Here is a 6,000-nt window from a genome sequence, read left to right as displayed (position 1 = left end):
AGGAAGAGTCCTGATCTTATTCTCCTCTGCAAATAACTTTCCTCCCAGCCCCAGGGATGATCAGCCTGGGAGTGGTCACAGCCTTTTGTGCAATAACTTGGACTTCACCCTCCCCTTTGCCCTTTCTCCTCCTCTGCTCGGTGAGCACGCCCTTCACGTGTTGAGGTGAAGGCATTGGTGTTCAGGCCTAAGAGATGATACAAACCCTCAGATTCACTCACCACAGCCTCTGTGCCACTCACCTCTCTGCTTCTTTCCCAGAGACACCCACCTCTTCTCCAGATCCAGATAATCTTCTGTGAAGCTGTGCAGATACCTGAAGACAGAAGACAAGTGTTACAGAATGTTGTATCTTCCTTTAGACACCCACAGAGAAAACAGCCAAACTGAGTCACCTTCAGTGGTTTAGGGGAAAGATGCATCTACACTGGATAGTTTTCTCAGGGAATTCACACCAACCTCTCTCTTTTGTTGTTGTTGTTGTTGTTGTTGTTTGTTTGTTTGTTTTTTGAAACAGGATCTTGCTCTGTCGCCCAGGCTGGAGTGCAGTGGCATGATCTCGGCTCACTGCAACCTCCACCTCCTGGATTCAAGCGATTCTCCTGCCTCAGCCTCCAGAGTAGCTGGAATTATAGGCGCATGCCACCATGCCCAGCTAATTTTTGCATTTTTTTAGTAGAGATGAGGTTTCTCCATGTTGGCCAGGCTGGTCTCAAACTCCTAACCTCAGGTGATCCACCCACCTCAGCCTCTCAAACTGCTGGGATTACAGGCGTGAGCCACCGCGCCCGGCCCCAACCTCTTAACTCCCAGAAGAGATTGAAGCATATTCCCTCAGGTGGCACAGCTACCACTGAGGGTGTCCTGAAGTGAAGGGAACCCCTTTCTTCTTGATGCAGATTTTCTTTCAGAGGTCTATTCATTAAGAGGAACTTTTCATTACAATGTACCTGCCTCCTTTTCTGTGTTATAGAAAAATATAACCAGGTAATATGTAAGAAAATGGGAGATGATGTACTAAGGAGATGATTACCAAGTCCTAAAGAGGGATTGATATAGAAGCCACTTTAATGCAGCTGACATTCCGCCCAGAGAGCTCTTCTGAAACGGGTGGCACAATCTCAGCAGCATTTCCCACCACCATGTCAACCCCTTGAGAGGGGCATGAAAGGACTCCCACTTCCCTCCAGAGCAGGCTATTCCCTCCTTTCCTCTTCCTCTCATTTCTCAGGTTGTCTGCTATCTGCCCACTTGTTCTCCATTTGTGCTGCCCAATCCTCAACTTCAGGCTTCTCCACATTCCTTGGTGCTTGCATCACACAAGCTAGAGATCAGGTGGAACTGTGGAAGTAGGGAATGGGAAGGTAAAAGGTTTCAACGGCAAGGCTGGATGGTGTCGCTCATTCAACCAATACTGAATGCCCCGTTCTCTCTAGAAAAGGGACCGTGCTAGGTGCTGCACGTTCATTCTCATAGGTCATTATGGGAAAGTATTACTTGTTAATATGTAGTGAGCCACTGGCTGGGGATGGGTGGATCCTGATAGGCCTTAATTTCCTTATTTTTTTAATTGAATTAAACATATTTATAGCAGTGTGCATAAATGTTAATTGTACTCAGAGTATTTCCAACACCAAAGAAGGTAACTTCATGCCTCTCCAAGCTAATATATTCCAAAATTAACCATTCTTCTGAACTCTATCAGGATAGACTAGTTTACCTGCTTTTGACATTCATGTAAATGGAGCCACACACTAGATACTTTTTTGAGTCTGGTATCTTTCTCGCTACATTGTCTGTGATATGTTACACGTTGTTATAAGTTGTTGTATGTAACAGTAATCTGCTCTTGTTCATTGCTCTGCAGTATTTCATTATATGAATATAGCAGAAATTATTCATTCAAAACTTGGTGTACCTTTAGTTCATTCCAGTTTTTAGCCATTATGAGTAAACGTGAAATTGACATTCTTGTGCATGTGTTTTGTTGAATGCAAACACTCATTTCTCGCTTTGGGAGGCCAAGGTGGGAGAATCACTTGAGGCTAAGAGTTTGAGACCAGCCTGGGAAACATAGAGAGACTCTATCTCTATGAAAACATTAAAAAATCGGCTGGATGTGGTACTGTACATATGTAAACAAACACTCACTTCTGTTGGTTATATAACCAGGAGTGTAATTATTGGTCTCATAGTGTATCTTAGTCAGCTTAGGCTGCCACAACAAAATATCGTAGACTAGTTGGCTTAAATGACACAATTTTATTACCTCACAGTTATGGAGTCTAGAAGTCTATGATCAAGGTTCCAGCATTGTCTCTTTCTGATGAGAGCACTCTTCCTGGCTTATAGATTGCTGCCCCCTTCCATGTTCTTACAAAGCATGGAGAGACAAGCAGCAAGCTTTCTAGTGCCTGTTCTTATTAGACCACTAATCCCATCACCGGGGCCCACCCTTGTGACCTCATGTATACATAATTATCTCCCAAGGTCCCACATCCAATAAAATCACATTGAAGATTAAGGCTTCAACAGATGAATTTTGATCATATAGGATTTGGTCTGTAGCATTCTGCCTGACCCCTCAAAATGTATGTCCTTCTTGCATGCTAAATACATCCAATCCATCCCAACAACACAAAGAGTCTTAACTTTTTCTATCATCAACTCCAAAGTCTAAAATCCAAAGGCTCATGTAAATAATATTTAAGTTAGATGTGGGTGAGGCTTGAGGTATGATTCATCCTGAGACAAATTTCCTCTCCAGCTGTGAACCTGTCAAGCCAGACAACATGTGTGCTTCCAGCATACAATCACGGGACATGTATGCGATAGACATTTCCATCCTGAAAATGAGAACTGGTAGGGAAGGAAGGGGCAGTGGGTTCCAAGCAAGTCCTAAACTAACCAAGGCAAATTCCGTTAGAACCTGAGGTCTTAGAATAATCCTTTTTAGTTTGTTGCTCTGTCTTCCACATTATGGTAAATGAAAGATGCAAAAGATCACATATTGTATCATTTCATGCATAGAAAATGTCCAGAATTGACAAATATGTAGAGACCAAAACTACATTAGTGTATTTCTAGGACTGGAGGATTGTGTTGGGGTGATTGAGAATAGACTGATAATTTTTTTTTTTTTTTTTTTGAGACGGAGTTTTGCTCTTGTTGCCCAGGCTGGAGTGCAATGGCACAATCTCGGCTCACCACAACCTCTGCCTCGCGGGTTCAAGGGTTCTCCGGCCTCAGCCTCCCGAGTAGCTGGGATTACAGGCATGCACCCGGCTAATTTTGTATTTTTAGTAGAGACAGGGTTTCTCCATGTTGGTCAGACTGGTCTCGAGCTCCCGACCTCAGGTCATCTGCCTGCCTCAGCCTCCCAAAGTCCTGGGATTACAGTTATGAGCCACCGCGCCCAGCCCTATTTGGGGTGTTTTTATGAGTTGAGTAAAATTTTGTATATTTATATTCTATGGATGTTTGCATAAGTCCACGAATATACTAAACATTGTTGAATTGCACTTTAAATTGCTGATTTTATATTCTATAAATTACTTCTCAGGAATGTGTCTTACAAAAAAAAGTTGGTCTTTATGTTGTTACAGGTAGTTAGTTAGGCATGAGTGTTGGGGGAGAGCCCTCGCCTGCCCCAAGATCATAGTTCACCCTTTTTGTCTCTTAATATGCATGCTCAGGAAGTTGCTTCTCCCTGGGGCCTGCATTCAGTTAACATTTTGATGTTAACAGGTGTGGACCACCAGGAAATGGCCTCTCCCTGCTGCTGCCCAATTATTATTTTTAGAGAGGCAATGCAATAATTGCCTGAAATCACCAGACACTTCTATTGGGTGGGGGGAGAGCCTTCTCCTGCTCCGTTAATGCATAACTACCTGTAACAATATGGTTTAAACATATTGTAGCTTACAGTTACTGGCAATTTACAGGTAAAATCACGGTCTTATTCTTCTCCCAGAACTAAGATTTAGGTCTTATAAATGTCAAAGTTCGTGTTTCTAAAAGATATGTGCTCTATGAACAATTGATAGAAAAACCACTTTTGTGAGGCAGACTGTAAAAATTATATCAGTGTATATCTAATGAAAGTGCTTCGTGAATATAGTCATTGAGTCTGAGTGTGAGCATTCACAGAAAGAGTTCACCTTAGATACCAGATGTAAGTAAAACCTAAACATATAGTGGTAAATGTACTTTGATTTTTTTTTTTTCCGCCCAGGGTGGAGTTCAGTGGTGCAATCTCAGCTCACTGCAGCCTCTGCCTCCCAGGTTCCAATGATTCTGCTGCCTCAGCCTCCTGGGTTGCTGGGATTACAGGCACACGCCACCACGCCTAATTTTTGTATTTTTAATAGAGACGGGTTTCACCATGTTGTCCAGGCTGGTCTTGAACTCCTGACTTCAGGTGATCCACCCGCCTCGGCCTCCCAAAGTGCTGGGATTATAGGCATGAGCCACCACACCTGGCTAAATGTAGTTTAATTTTTTTATGTTTAGCATTGAGTCAGAACTATTTTACAAAACCTAGATTAAATCTATTTCTATATCTATCTACCTATATAATAGTTTGAATAAATATATTTAGACAAGTTCTGATCAAAAGTTGTTATTCTGATTTTTAATAAAGATGAAATGTTAAAATTTCCCACAGGTAGCTACTCTATCTTCACCTCATTGCATGTAAAGTGCTAATTTACTGAGCATGAGATGAATATGACTATTCCCCTACCTGCTCATTTTCTCTTGCAACATGTGGATTACCATACCCTTCCTCTTTCCCCTCCAGCATGCTTTTCCTCTTTAAATATTGAAGCCCTCAATTCATCTTTGGAGAAAGGCCCAGACAACAGACTGTTTCTGTGATTGCGTATTTTTCTCCTGGTTATTTTCCTTAACCTTGGCAAAACAAACATCCAAAGTGATTGAGACCAGTCTCAGATACATTTTGGTTTACACTACAAAGTAACAAAAATGATACGAAAGTATAATGAACATAAATACCAATAATTATGGACCACTATGAAGAGAATCAACAATACATTGTAAACTGATTGCCTATCATGGGCAAGTGAATAAATCCTTGTCTCAAGAGTCTCTGTGTTCTATTATTTGAAGGGATGGAAGAATTGAAGCCATGCAAGGTGTACGGTTTAAGTCAAATCAAAGAAAGATAATTAGTTGGATTGGGAAGTTAAAGCCAATATAGAATTTTACTTCTCCCATTATTTGCTAAACTTTAGTGGCAATCAACAAAACAAAGAAAGAAAACTAGCCCCAAACCAATCTTGTCAGGATAACTTGAGATACAGATTTCTCATAGTTTGGAATAATATTAAGCAAGCAAACAGGCAAAAAACACATAAAATCCTAGACTGGAAACCTATCTTATAAGTGAAGACACTCCGGGAAAAAAAAAAACACAAAGCTGTGAGGATGAGGAAAAAGGGGTACTAGTGACAGAGCTAAAATTTATTAAGATCTATAGCCTGAAAAAATAAGTTTATACTGACAGACAAAATACTAAAAAAGTGTTTTGTTTGGGTAGAATATCAACTATATGGAAGAGAGTAAAAGAGGTATGTAATATGAATTTTCAGTCTTGGAAAGACTTACATTTTGAGAGAGCAAACAGCAAAAAGGAAGAAAGAGGTGCCTTTTGACAAGTGCATTGGAAAAGGAAAAATACTTAAAAAGGAGAAATTTAGGATCATGCTAGCTAAATATAAGCAAAATAATAAATGAAAGAAGCACAACAAATGTCCAAAAATTCGGAACAGAACTTGGATTTTGCTGTGCTGATAGAACATGGTCCTATAAAGACACACACTCTCTCTCTCACTCACTCACACACACACACATACACACTATATATAGTTGAATAAATCAATATAAACTTATTTTTAAACTCAAAAAGCTGATATTTGATTCAATTTAAACTAAGAGGCAACCTCTTTCAACAAAACAACCATAAAGCAGTAAAACCTG

At 40.5% G+C, this 6,000-nt stretch overlaps 1 long non-coding RNA gene across 1 annotated transcript in view; it reads right to left on the bottom strand.

Moving 5' to 3' along the window:
• Positions 1-241: 241 nt before the first annotated feature.
• LOC129395208 (uncharacterized) overlaps positions 242-6,000 on the bottom strand; it is a 323,155-nt gene continuing 317,396 nt past the window's right edge. Inside the window, exon 7 of the long non-coding RNA XR_010111296.1 lies at positions 242-316. This is a non-coding gene — a long non-coding RNA (uncharacterized LOC129395208). The remainder of the gene's footprint in view (positions 317-6,000) is intronic.

This window comes from Pan paniscus, chromosome X (assembly GCF_029289425.2).
Source record: "Pan paniscus chromosome X, NHGRI_mPanPan1-v2.0_pri, whole genome shotgun sequence".
Lineage (NCBI taxonomy): Eukaryota > Metazoa > Chordata > Mammalia > Primates > Hominidae > Pan > Pan paniscus.
Note: the sequence above shows the minus strand (reverse complement) of the source record. Positions and strands in the feature narration are given on the sequence as shown.